This window comes from Equus przewalskii, chromosome 7 (genome assembly GCF_037783145.1).
Source record: "Equus przewalskii isolate Varuska chromosome 7, EquPr2, whole genome shotgun sequence".
Taxonomy (NCBI): domain Eukaryota; kingdom Metazoa; phylum Chordata; class Mammalia; order Perissodactyla; family Equidae; genus Equus; species Equus przewalskii.
In genome coordinates this window covers 44,665,118-44,680,045 of record NC_091837.1, presented here as the reverse complement: position 1 = coordinate 44,680,045, position 14,928 = coordinate 44,665,118, and the positions used below count along the sequence as shown (strand labels likewise).

The following is a 14,928-nucleotide window of genomic DNA, read 5'->3' as shown; positions in this document are numbered from 1 at the left end:
GAAGTGAGGAAACTGAGACATAAAGGATAAATCATTTGCCCAAGGTCAAATGGCTAGTAATTGACAGAGCTAGGACTAAAATCCAAATTTATTTGACTCCTAAACCTGAACACTTACACACTGTAGACGAGTTCATTTGCGGCTTATGTAATATTGTGAACTGAGCCATTTTTCCATTAAGTGAGTTCTCTACATAACCTCTTTGTATATTCACAAGTATCAAATTTCCTTGAAATTCTCTAATACTGTGTAACTTAATTAGTGCTGAAATATTAAGGTGTGTCATTGTTTTGAAAACTTATCATGCTCTGGTAAGAATCATAAATCTAATTCAAAATAAATTCTAATATTTGTTAGTATTGATTGAAATTTGAGCAAAATCAGTTGTTTTTTCTGAAAGTTTCAGTTTTAATAGACCTCGTTTCGATCAATTAGAAGTTGGAGGCAAAGTGCTATCTTGGCAAATACACCAAGCTCTTCCTCAGAGGACATTTAGCACTACTGAGACATTAGAGTATCATGGCAGATCTGAAAGTACACACTCTTGTGCTCTTTTAAATAAGTTAGATAAAACATCTACTGTTGCCTAAAATACAAGGGTGATGGTTTTGAATATTTGAAACACACTGCTTAAAAAAAATGTTGCTGACCAATAAGAGGTGTGGCTAAAAAGAAATGAAACTGGTTATCAGAAAAGAAACTGTGGTTTATGAGCCTCTGAGAGGCACTCAGAGGAAGAACATGTCATAATATCTTTACTGGTACAGCATTAAAGAGGCGACATTGTGTTAGAGACAAGAAAACTGAGCTAAGAGGAAGAACATGTGCTCCCAAGTGCCAAACCTAACTCATATCTAGTGATGCAACTAAGGGCAATTCAACAAATCCTAAGCACAAGATCAATGAGGCAGAGACAAATAAAACAGACACAGAAACATAAATAACTGTGGTGCCTTATTAGAAGTATTCATGCATTTATTCATTAATCCATTCAACATTTGTTGCCAGTCATATGCCCAGCATGTGTCAGGCACTGGGGCTTCAAGGACGAACAAGAAAAAGCCCTTTCTCCCGCCCCATCCTCCCGAGGAGCAAGTGGCCCAGGAGATAATGACCAGCCTTGCTATGGCACTAACATTCCACTACTCCCTCCAATAGACTTCTCTCTCCCCTTTCCGTGGCCCTTCTCAGCTCTTTCCTCCTATACCAACCACCTCCCCACACCTTTTAGTTTAGACCTTATTGCCCCAAGTAAGACTTTCCTGCCCGGGGCTGCTTCTCCCTCCCCCAAAGCTCTTGGGCCAGAAAGATCTTTAGAAACTTCAAACTCTGAAAATATGATTGAGTTTCCCATTCCACAGATAAAATAAAAATACAAACAACGCAAGACTATATATAATTAGGGGCCCACCCAGTGGCGCAGCGGTTAAGTATGCACGTTCCGCTTCTCAGTGGCCCAGGGTTCGCTGGTTCAAATCCCAGGTGTGGACATGGCACTGCTTGGCATGCCATGCTGTGGTAAGCATCCCACATATAAAGTAGAGGAAGATGGGCACAGATGTTAGCTCAGGGCCAGGCTTCCTCAGCAAAAAAGAGGAGGACTGGCAGTAGTTAGCTCAGGGCTAATCTTCCTCAAAAAAAAAAAAAAGACTATATATAATTAATCTGCTCCTCCAGATAGTCTAAACCTTGGAAAATTTAATGTAATTTATCATCTTATCCCCAGGGGAGGAGGAGGGAGGACATATCCAAGTACGTATCGACTTTTAGATACACATTCATGGGTTCATCAATTTTCTGAAGTTCATCATGTCCCCAGATGATTCTAAAATACTGTTTATCCCTGAATTAAGAAAGAGGTCAGATCTCTAAAGGTCCTGGGGTCATCTTAAAGATTTTGTAGTTTATCAAGATGACAATGGGAGTAACGAGCTATTGAAGGTTTTTAACCCAGGATGGGGCATGCTTAGATTTGCACTTTAGAAAGTTCTCTCTGACTGTAGTATGGAAAATGCATCAAAGGGCCTAAACGAATAACTTGTTGGAGGCTGTTAGCAAGAGATTATGGTTAACTGATAAGGGGTGCTGGTTTCTTTTAGGAGTGATAAAAACATCTAAAATTAGATTGTGGTGATGGTTGCACAACTCCATGAATATACTAAAAGCCATTGAATTGTACACATTAAATGGGTGAATTTCATGGTAAGTGAATTATATCTCAATAAAGATGTTTTCAAAAAAGCAACAGATTAAAAATAAAAACTCTCACAACTGAATGAACAAATGAATGAATAAAAGAGGTCATAGTTGTGTTATGACTGATATGAAAGACTTTTAGGAGATAAGAGAAGATAGTGAGGAGAGGTAGGAGTCAAGGATGACTCCCAGGCTTTGGGTTTAGGCCACGGGGTAGATGATGCTGTTATGGAGATGAGGAGAGAGGAAAGTGATCTTAGTGCAGTGGAGGGAATTCTGGAGAGCACAATACGAAGGGCTGGAAGGAAGTGCTGAAGGAAGACTCAAGAGACTGTTGCCTTGAAGAAAGGAAGGACAGACATTACTTGCCATCAGTGTGAGGGTGTGAGACTTCTTTCTGAAGAAGCCGGAAAGACTGGCTCACTAAATTCAAAACACAAGTATTAAAGGGAAATAAAGACAAAATTATCAAGTGTGCCAATTTTACTCTAGTCTGTTCAAGATGGGAAAAAACCAGCTTTCTCACACAACCATCGTATTTACAAAGGTCGTTCATGTCTTCATGTCCAGCAGAGCAGACAGGGATAACACTGTTTAGAAAGTCCAGGTTTACAGGAAATTTTCCAGGGTTTATTATTCTGGAGAGCAGAACCAGGCAGGATGACCCTACTATTTTCAGTTTATCTAAGAGTGCAAAGTCCTTTTATTTTTTTTTCTAACTATAGTGTGTGACGTGCTTAATCATATTGAAAGCAGAACAAAGTGTCAGTTTTGCTTTTGTGAGAGATTAGTAATGAATAAAGCATGCAGAAGGAAGGAAAGGACGCAGGAAGGATGGGACTGACAGTATGAAAGCATGTAGTGGGCTGGGCATGGCAGGCCTGGCAGGCAACGAGGAACTACTCACTGTGTGTTATTGAGGATCCCCTGTGCCCTGTGTGATCACTCAGCGGCATCAGAGGCCCTGTGAAGCCACACAGCAGTCAGGTCAGTAGTTTCCAACTTTTGTCTTGGGCTCCAAATACAATGTTGGCAAGGAGTCATTGTAGTACTCGCAGAAGATGGAACTGAGCACCAAGAGGGACCTACTCAAATGGGTCAAATGGGCAAAAAAGATATTGCCCAGCTCAAAGATTGCCTTCCTAAGGATTTCATAGCAACCCAAGTTGGAAGCCTCAGTCTTCACCTCGTGGCAAATAATAGAAAGGTATGTTTAGGCTTCTCTATAAAGAGTCAGAGTCTAAAGGAAATCACTATCTCCTGTAATAACAAACTAAAGCCTCCGCAGTTGGTAATAGAAGGAGAATATACACACAGGCTCTGTAGAATAGCTTGACTTTGAAGCTCAACTTGGGATTCCACTTGGGAATCTCTTTTCTGTTGCTGCCACCACCACCTCCCTCTTTAAGACTCTTATCACCTTCTTGAACACAGATCCCCTCCTCAATTCCTGGCAGCACGATTGAGATCCTGCTGAGGTGTTCAGCCCGCAGTATGCATAAGAAAAATCTGTAAGGGGTGTTCAAGGTACAGATTCCTATGTTCCATGACCAGATATTTTGAATCAGTCAAGTATGGGACTAGGAATTTTTATTTTTAACAACTTCCAAGTGATTGTGCTGGAGGTAGTCCAAATATCACATTTTGAGAAATAGTGGACCAATGGAGACAAAAAGGACAATGAATATAGAAAAGAATATATAGCCTGATTTACAAAATACAGCTGACTCGTTTGCAGCTTATAGCGCTCGCCTTCAAATGAGCAGAGATCATCTTTCCCAAATTATCAGCAGTTCCTCAAACTTGGCTACCTTATTTCAAATAGAATGCCTAAAGAAACCCCAGAGAGAAACACAAGCTCCCTGTGGACTGTTTCCAGCGGCTATCCAGCTTTCACTTTCCTTAAAGAGATCTTAGCTCTTCCCTGAAAGCTGTATTCTTTTCATCTTCCTCTTATAGGGCAGTAGGCTGTTACAGGGTTAGAATGCAGCATCTCCACGAGAGATCCACAGATATTATAGCAAGGAGCTCATTTAATTTTGCATAACCACATAAATTATGAAAAACAAAGACAGCTTGTATTTTTCACATTTCTCAAAGTCTATATTTTCTTGTTCTAAATACTCCCCTCAATAGTTCAATTCAAGCTGACCTTTGCCAAGCCCAGGAGAGTCAGGAGGAGCACATCTCTCCTATAATTGCCCCCCTGCTGTCCTATGGGACTTAGCTCCTAATACTTCTGAAATGTGATCTAGAAAAGAAACACTCTGCAAAGGAAACAATAAGTGTGCAGAGATAAAACGGCCTAAATCATGCTGGATACATTGCACAAAGAGAACCAAGCATCCGCATTCCCAATCACACGTAGACAAAATGTGTACTTTTTCAAGAAAGTTAGTTGGAACAAAATACACACAAATACTCTCAACTTTCATATTTTGTTTTTCAGTTTTATAGTAGATGTTTCCTGCTTCTACAGCTGCTGGGTGTGTCCCTCCTCCTGTTCCTGTGATCTAAACCTAAAAAAAACCTTCTCAAAAAAGAAGAAAGAAGTCGAGCAGAGTCACAAGTATTCTCTCTCACACACACACAGACACAGACACACACACACACACACACACACACACTTTACAGGGTCCCATGAACATGTTAGCTTTTTAGATTCACAGTATCTCAACACTTTCCATTTTAGAGAACATTTTTGCCTTACAAAACTAAATCTGTCCAGCCCAGTTGCTTTTTCAGAACAGAGGAAAGTTAATACTAAATGGTATATTGTCTCTAATTTTGCTAGCCTAAGAGAAAAACTGCCTGCAGCTCAAAGCCAAATTCCTCAAGGTGTTTGAGCTCAAAGCTAACCACAACAGGAAGAGGAAGTGCATGGTATCTCATATTCAGTATAATTTTGTTGTTCTCTCCCCATGAATCTAACTTCTCACAGACTAGAGCACCCGTGGAAGCGCAGGAAATCACTTCTGGGCATCCGAGGTAAGATTCACCTTAGATATTTCAGCAACTGCTGAGCAGCCGGCTACTACCACACAAGCCATGTTCCCCATTTTCCTCTGTTTTAGCTGAATTTTTCCTGGAGTGGTCCTCTAGAGCCACAGCCCTACTGAGGCTTTTCCATGCATGTCCTTCTAATTGGCCAATTACTTTCTCCAACCAGGACCTTTAATTCTTTTTTTCTTAAAGAATGGCCCAGAGCTAACATCTGTTGTCAATCTTTTTTTTTTTTTTCTTCTTTTTCTCCCCAAAGCCCCCCCAGTACATAGTTGTATATTCTAGTTGTAGGTCCTTCTAGTTTTGATATGTGGGAGGCTGCCTTAGCATGGCTTGATGAGTGGTGCTAGGTCCATGCCCAGGATCTGAACCAGAGAAACCCTGGGACACTGGAGCAGAGCGAGTGAACTTAACCACCTGGTCACGGGGCTGGCCCCCAGGACCTTTAATTCTAATTAGGGCCTGAGAAAGTGCAAGCAATTCTGCTAGCAGTCAGACTGTGATAAACAATGTTTTCAACAGGACACAGTCAGGCCAACAAAACCATGTTTCTAAGCAAAACATAATTAAAGCTATACTGCACTTGCAAAAATGACTAACAATCCATCTTTCTTAGAATCAACCAGCATAAACTCAAACCCCACTCCATCTTACTGAGACATCCCATGACCAGTTCTTCTTCACTGCAGCAAGCTCAATAAACCCATGTTTTTCTACAGGCATGGCCTCGTGGTCTTTTCTTTGGTTGGTGGACTTTAACTGGCCTTCGTTGGCTCTGGGTGGCTTCTTCAATTCTCAGAATGACTATCCTATAGAATGGGAGTCTCCTTACTCTCCCTTCCTGTAGAAGCCACATTTTTCCACTTACTTGATGGAACTCCCTAAATCCCCTTTCTTTGCTTCAGGATAGAGGTTTTCTTAAGAAAAGACACCAGGATATGCTATTCTCAGTTCCCAGTTACCCAATTACTCACCTTCTCTTCACCCACAGATTGAGAGCATCCACAACAGAGTGATTTGGGATTTGCTGCCTTCAGTATCTACTCTTTGCCTACTACCTTCCACTGGAGGTTTCCTGCTGGATGTGTCAGAGCCAATTCAGCCTTTCCTCCTTCTCCATGGCCAACTGCATTTCTGTTCGGATTCAATTCTCCATCTTTCCTTGCTTGCCAGAGAATGGACAATTTCAAATAACCAGCTGTTTCACTTCTCTATCTTCCTCTTCCAGGATGTGAGGCATGAGGTTGTAGGTATGAGAGAAGATCTGGAATTCCTTTTCCAGGGTCCAAAAAACTTGGACCTTGACCCTCCTGGTGCCAAGAAAACGAAGTCTCTTAAACAGACCTAAACTCATCTCCCCTACTCCAAAGTTTTCAGATACCCAGAGAATCAGCTTTATAACCATTCCACTTCTCTCCCAGCATATTGGTGGAGTTTTGAATTCTCCATCCTTGTGAGCCAAGTTCCTAAGGGCCTTCTGTTAAGGGTCTGGACAACTAATTCTCTGATTTGTAGAGATCAGACACTCTTCTACTTCTGAGGCCAAAAGATAAGCAGGGAGTAATCTTTCCCTGTAACAACAGTGCTCTGTTTGTATCCTCTTTTAGACAATGCCGAAAGACTTCCCTAACATGGGCTCATTTCTGCTAGTGAATAGACTAGCTTCTTCAACACACACATCTTTTTCCTTTCTTAGGAGTTGAAAGATCTGCCAGTGGAGAGCTTACTCGTTACCCAACCCTCCACCACAATGGAGCTGTCACCTCCCTTTCATGGGCAAACAACTCAGGGGCCTTCCCCATTTGTATCTTAACCCTGCAATTGTCTGGTGGGTGGAGTCTCCTGCTTCGGAACTGATATCTTCCTCCCCAGTCAGAGGGTGGAGGGTCTGCGTGGGATAAACCACTCCACTATCATAGATAACCTCTTAACAGATTGTTGGTGGAGCTTGTCTCTCACTCACTCAGTTGCCTGATATTTGCCATTTACCCCCAAACTTAACTGCATCCCACCTGCCCACCACACCACACCCTTGCTAAGTATGCCACACCCTTGGCACCTTCACTGACCCAAGTTCCACGTAGTTTACTGTTTCTTTTGCTCTAGTCATGTTACAGTTTGCACAATCACCCAGCTCTTCAGAGAATTCCCTGACTTCCTGGATACCTTGCTAAATTGCTTCACAAACTCCTGTGTCCTCATAATCCTTTTTATTGATTTCAAGTTGTTCTCCTGGGAGATCTCTCCTCCTTCTACTGAATGGTTTGACACCCAACCAGTACCACACAGAGAAAAATCGAATGTATACTCATGAAAGCCTGCAGGGTACAATAGTTAAGAGTTGAGGTCCTGAAGTTAGACTGCTTGAATTCAGTTTTGCCATTTACTAAAGAACTTCATCGTTTACTATTGAGAACTTGGTAAAATTACTTAACCTTTCTGTTTCTCAGTCTATGCAAAATCAAATAAATAAAAAATAAATTATGGAAACTTTAGTAATATAATTGATAAGGTAAATCTAATCTGATTGATAATATATCAAATTATATGTCATAAAAAGAGAATACACTTTCCTTTCAGTTGCTCATGAACACTCACAAAAACTATTGGGCCACAAAGAAAAACCTTAGCAAAGTACAAACAGTAAATAGTAAGGCTAGCATTCTCTGATCATAAAGTAATATAATCAGAAATTAGTAAAAGTTAGGGGGACAAAACTCCCTCTGTGTGGAAATTTAAAACTATTTTAAACAATTCTTTGAATGAAGAGAAACCACTAAGTGAAACTGTAGACAATGAAAACAACATATAAAAACTTGTAAAGAAACTGGCCGCAGCCAGCTGCCCTCTGCCTCCCCCAGCCACTCCTCCGATACCAACGAAAGAAGAAATCGCTGCTCATCCACGATGGCTCTGGCATGTGCAAAGCTGGCTTTTCTGGGGATGATGCCCCACAGCCATGTTGGGTGCCCTGGCACCAGGGTATCATGGTGGGCATGGGGCAGGAAAGCTATATGGGTGGCAATGCCCCGAGCAAGCACAGCATCCAGACACTGAAGTACCCCATGGAGCAGACACTGTCACCAACTCGGACGACATGGGGAAGATCTGGCACCTCTACAACGAGCTGCACCGTTGCCCTGGAGGGGCATGCTGACCTGCTGACTGAGGCCTTCCTGAACCTCAAGGTCAATAGAGAAAAGATGACTTAGATCATGTCTGAGACCTTCAACACCCGGGCCTTGTACGTGGCAATCTAGGCCATGTTGGCCCTGTATGCTTCTGGCTACCCCACTGGTATTGTCACGGACCCCAGGGATGGGGTCACCCACATGGTGCCCATCACCAGGGTTATGCCCTGCCCCACACTATCCTGAGTCGGGACCTGGCTAGCTGGTACCTGATTGATTAACTCATGAAGATCCTCACAGAGAGTGGCTACAGCTTCACCACCCCCACCAAGGGGAAAATCGTGAGTGACATCAAGGGGAAGCTCTGCTACGCGCAGAAGATCGCTACTGCTGCGTCCTCCTCCCGCCAGGAGAAGGGCTGTGCGCTGCCAGACGGTCAGGTGATCACTAGCGGTTCTGGTATCCAGAGGCGCTCCTCCAGCCTTCTTTCCTAGGTATGGAGTCCTATGACATCCACAAGACCACCTTCCACTTCATCACGAAGTGTGATGTTGACTTCCGGAAGGACCTGTCCGCCAACGCAGTGCCGCCTGGTGGAACCACCGTGTGCTTCCGCGGTACTTACAGGATTCAGAAGGATATCACGGCCCTGAGCCACAACACGCTGAAAATCAAGATCATCGCTCTTCCTGAATGCAAGTACTCAGTGTGGATTCGGGTCTCCATCTTGCCCTCACGGTCCACCTTCCAGCAGATGTGGATCAGCAAGCAGGAGGACGACGAGTCGGTCTCCTCCATTGTCCACTGCAAATGCTTCTAAATGGACTGCGAGCTGGTGCATAGCATTTGCTGCATGAGTTAATTCGGAAGTGTGCTTTGTGCCACCTTATGCTAGCCTCATGAAACTGAAATAAGACTTTGAAAAGAAACGTGTCCTTGAAGCTTGTATCTGATGTTAGCACTGGATTGTAGAACTGGTTGCTAACTTTGATGTTGTATCCAAGTTAACTGCTCCCTTGGTATATGTTCAATATCCTGACTATATCTTTGCTTGAAACCTTAGTACATGTGGCTTGGTCACTGCCTGGCTTGGTGAGAATCTGTGAGACCGTCAGTTTCTTGATCTGTGCAGGGTATCAATGTGTAAGAGCTGACTAGTCCAGGATTTCTCTAGAAACTGGTAAGAGTTCTTGAACCAGTTGTCATTTCTGTCTTGTTAGTCTAACAGGATTGGGAAAGTCCAAGCCTTCCGACCCAGTATCCTTTCTTAGCTGATGGTTTCCCACCAGAACACTGTGGGTTGTTACTTGAATTGGAAAATGGTTTGCATTTGCAGCTGTAAATTTATTTACTCTTTTAGTTTATGTAAAGTTTTTGTCCACAATTCTCAATTATTTAAGAGATGACAACAAATTTTGTTCTTCTACTACCAGGTGAGAACATGAGGTGCCAGCAAAATGTCACTGTGCAAGGCAAATGAAGAGCTTCAGGGAACCAGAAAAAAACAAAAACCGAAAACTTATGGAACCCAGAGGAAAATTCATAGTTTTAAATACTTACGGTAAAGAAAAAAGAATTAAGACCCTAAAAAGTTAGGGGGAGAAACAACAAAAATAAATGGAAGAAAAGCAGAAGGAGTTACTTAGTAAAGAAAAAAGCAAAAACTAATAAGTTAGAAACAGAAAAAGACAAGTATTATGTTCAAAAAACTAATTCAATAGAGAAACCATTAGCTATTTGATTTTAGGAAAAAGAGAGAAAATATGCAAAAAAAAATAATAAAGGGAAAATAACTATAAAACCAGAAAATAAAAGGAATTGTAATAAACTACTTTATTAAATTCTGTGAAAATAGAAAAGTGTCTAAGATAATATAATTTGCCAAAACTATAGAAGAGATTAAAAACAAAAACTTAAACTGATTTCTGTAGAAGAAATAGGTAAAGTTGCCAAAGAGCCCACAAAAAGCAGTACACTCAGATGGGGAATTCTGCCAAACTTGAAAGCATACAATTCTAAGACTTTTATATTATTTCCAGAGAAATTTTAAAAAGAAGGAAAATGTCTATCTCTAAAGTGATTATAACATTGACACTAAAACCTGACAAGAATTAAAAAATATGTATCAGACCACCAATCTCACATAGGAATATCAATGCAAAAATAAATAAAAATTATTTTAGATATTATTATTAAATTAGAAATTATTTTAAATAAAATATTAGCAAATACAATGCAGCAGCACATCAAGAGAAAAAGGAAAGAAAGAGAGAAAAAGAAAAATACATCATGACCAAGTGGAATTTATTCTAGGAATGTAAGGGTATTTATATGTTAAGAAAACAATCATGAAAATACTAGGAGAAAAATAATATATTCAATGTCATAGATGCTTAAAGCTTATTTGATAAAATTCAACAACCATTACTAAGGAAAAAAAGCTTAACAAAATAGGAAAAAAATTGGTACTTCCTTAACATATCTAACTCAGCACAAAACCTGGTATTATGATTGATGGGGAAACACTTGAAGCATCTCCATTAAAATTAGGAATAAGACAAGGATGGCCACTCTTATAAGCATTTAATATTATATTTGATGTACTGGCCAATACAATTAAACAAAAGAAGAATTTTTTTTTATGGGGGGAAGATTAGCCGTGAGCTAACTGCTGTCAATCCTCCTCTTTTTGCTGAGGAAGACTGGCCCTGGGCTAGCATCCGTGCCCATCTTCCTCTACTTTCTATGTGGGACGACTACCTCAGCATGGCTTGCCAAGTGGTACCATGTCTGCACCCGGGATCCGAACTGGCGAACCCTGGGCCGCTGAAGCCGAACGTGTGCACTTAACTGCTGCGCCACCTGGCTGGCCCCAAAAAGAAGAAAATTTGAGGCATAATACCTGAGAAGGTGTATGTAAAACTGTTACTATTTGCAGGAATTATGGCTATGTAACTGGAAAACTCAAGAGACTCAAAAACAATAACAAAACTACCAAATAATAAAAGAGTCATGAATTAATGAAAAGTTACATAAACAAATAGAAGTCAATATATTTCTCATATATACAAATCACAACCGGATAAAAAACATAGTGGAAGAGAAGATTCATTCACAATAGCAACAAAAAAGATCAAATACCTAGGAAAAAACTTAAAGGATGCAAGAGTTGTATGAAGAAAACTGTAAAAACACAACAGAAGACTTCAACAGATAGAAAAACATACCATGCTTTTTCATCAGGGAGACTCAACAGCATAAAGAATCTTCCTAATTTAATTTATAAATTGTGTTAGTCCTAGTCCTTCCAGAAGCAGAAGCCAAGGTGGGATTAAACATGCAAGAATTTTGTTAAGGGAAAAGGTTATGTGAAAGGAAATAGGGAGAGAGGTGAGAAAGGCTGGGAGAGCTGTCAGACCCCAAAGGAGTGAAGAGGGAGGGAGAGAAGGTTGGGTGGAAACTTCCTTGCCTCTGGGCGGTCTGAAGAATGTGTGGAAAAGCTGTCAGGGGGTTCTTGAGCCAAAGTCAACATGCTCCCTGTAGCAGGAGTTGTGTGAAGCATATCCTCATAGCTGCTACAGTTCGTTCCTTGTACCACACACATCTATTTCTTCACACAGGTTCAGGGAGCGCTGTTTGGAGGGAACACAAGAGTGAGGTTAGTGGGAAGAGCAGCAGCCTCTGTTGCTGTGGTTGATCTCAGGGCCACAGCTGGTACTCTTCCTCTCCCTCCTCCACTGCCCATTTGACCCCTCAACTATCACGTGGGCTAACCTGGCAGTGTGACTCAAGCCTTCTTACCTGAAGGGACTTAACACGTCATAGTCATTTCTTTCTCATTTTGGGGTTGCTGCATCCCAAAACTGAACCATCTGTTCCTAGTTCCAGTGGGGCAAGGGCATATCCAGGAGGTGCTCAAGTGGATCGCTTGGTTCTGCCACCATTTTGTAAAAACATCTCCAGCTCCTCCTGCTGAGCAGGGTCATTTGTCCCTCCCATGATGGTGGCTCCAATACTCTCCTGCATCCTTGAGCACAAGGTGTCCAAAGCACCCTGGTGGCAGCTGTAACCAATAGTTCAATGGCACTCTTGCTGTGTCCCTTAGCAAGAATGTGTCCCCTATGGGAACAGAACCTCTAACCTTGCAGAGTTTTGGGGATGGGAAGCAAAAAATCCCCAGTGGGTCACTGTGAGTGATGACAAGTGGAGCAATGCTTGCTTCCACCCCTTGATTTCCTCTCCCCTGTAACCTTCCTCTTGGGATGTAGCCCCATACAGGACTCTCTGATTTCATTAATATGTTACGTCTTGAAAGATGGGGCCCTAGCCCTTCCGAGAGTTTTCTCTAAGCTAGCATTTCAGTAGTACATTTAGAAGGCTGTTCCAGCATTCTAGAAGGCCTCTGGGTAGTCCAGTACATGATATGACCAGTGAATTCGTAACCCTATGGTCATGGGTTCACTCCTATATTTCCTTCACTGATCAGATGTTATGTGTGTGGAATTCCGTGCCTGTGAATCAAGCATTCCATGAGCCCCAGATAGCGGTGCTGGTTGAGGCTCTGTGGGCATGAAAGGCAAGGTATCTATCCTTGTGAGAATGGGGCGCTGGCCTTTCCAGGATGGACAGGGCTTCAAATAGTCAATTTGCCACCCAGTGACCAGTTGGTCTCCTCCAAGGACAGAGCTGCATCATGGGCTCTGTGTTGTTCTCTGTTTCTGACAAGATAGACATTCAGAGGTAGCGGTAACTAAGTCAGTCTTGGTAAGAGGGAGTCCCTGCCGTTGGGCCTACACAGAGCTTCCGTCTCTGACATCATAGCCATTCCCCTAGGTGCACATCACGTCAGTTCTGTGTAACTTCAACTGGCCAAGTGGTTTTGTCAGTGCCTCTTCTGTAGTAGATGTTTTTGGTAGGTGTTAACATGTGATACAAAAATCTTCACACTTGGGGCTCACTCATATGTTCATGCAATGGCTCTACCCTAGACAACTTTGTCTCTTGTCCTCTGGTCCTTTTTCTTCTAAGCCCTGACCAGACAGCTCAGCTGTTGTTGCTATTTTTGAATCTGTGTATATCTCATCTCAGGTCACTTCTCCTTCTATACAAAGTGGACGACCAGGTGCACTGCTCACAGTTCTGCCCATTAGGAACACTGTCTCTTGGCAGTCTTCCAGGCCTACCTCTGAATATGGTTGCAATGCACCTGCTGAGTATTCTCCCTTTGGACCCCACATGTGAACTGACTCATCTATAAACCAAGCTTGAGATTTTTCCTCTTTTTCATCTGGTTGTGTGGGGCCTTCTATGTCCATGGGCGAAATCTGGGGAAGGTGCAAAAGTGGTGGGTGACATGAGGGTCTGAACTGCCTGCCTGGGCAGCTTCTTTGTGCCCTCTGGTCCTGCTCAGATTGATCCTGTATGTACCATTTCCATCTTCTTATGGACTGCTGTTGGGCCTGTCTGACTTTATGACTTGGTGGTCACAATAGGAAGTTCCAGGTGCACAGTCACTCAGTGTCCCGTGGTTTAGTGTTCTGTCTCTACCAAGACCCTGTAACATGCCAAGAGCTGTTTCTCAAAGGGTCTGCACTTGTCTGCATGGATAGCATGAGTTTGCTCTAGAATCCCAGAGATCTGTCGCTTCATTCTCTCACTGGAGTTTACAGAAGCTCCACAGTATATCTTGTCCTACTGCTGACACCTCCAACATCATAGACCCTGCAGGATGGTATAACTCAGGATGCAGGGCTAATTGCGCCACAGCCCTGACATGCTCTTCCTGGTGCCACTCAAGCCTTTCAGGTCACCCAATACATGGACTGGAACAATATTCCTGGGTGTGGAATTTGTTGTCTCCAGAACTCAAAGAGGCCTATCAGGCACTGCACTTCATTCATATGTTATGGACTGCAAGATGTAGCAATTTGTCTTTTACTTTGAAAGTGATATCCCGGCATGCCCCTAACAATGAACCCTGAAAAACTTCACTGAAGTGATAGGTCCCTGAATCTTTTTAGGGATTATCTCCAATTCTCTCTCTCCCTCCCTTTTTTTTTTTGTTTCTTCTTCTCCTCAAAGCTCCCCAGTACATAGTTGTATATTCTAGTTGTAGGTCCTTCTGGCTCTGCTATATGGGATGCCACCTCAGCATGGACTAATGAATGGTGTTTGATCTGCACCCAGGATCCGAACCAGCAATACCCTGGGCCACCAAAATGGAGTGCATGAACTTAACCAGTCAGCCATGGGGCCGGGCCCATCTCCAATTCTCTGAAGCATATGTATGTTACCAATGCCACTAGCATCTTAGCCAGCTCTTAGTTATCCTGTCCAATCAGGATGTCATTGATGTAATGGGTTGGTATATGTCCAGGTGGTCCAGATATATTATGATAGGAGGCAGGAGAGTTAGCATAGCCTATGACAACACTGTAAATGACTGTTTATGAATATTGTCCATCTCACAATAACACAAACTGCTCTGATCTTCCTTTCTAATTGGCATGGTAACAAATGTAGTCACCAAATCAATGGGTGCATACCACATAGCGGCGGCCTTATTAATGTGCTCTAGCAGTGACACCACATCTGGTGT

The 14,928-nt window shown here is 42.4% G+C and overlaps 1 pseudogene; it reads left to right on the top strand.

Moving 5' to 3' along the window:
• Positions 1–7,995: 7,995 nt before the first annotated feature.
• LOC103562360 (actin, cytoplasmic 1-like) lies at positions 7,996–9,277 on the top strand (annotated as a pseudogene).
• Positions 9,278–14,928: the final 5,651 nt, after the last annotated feature.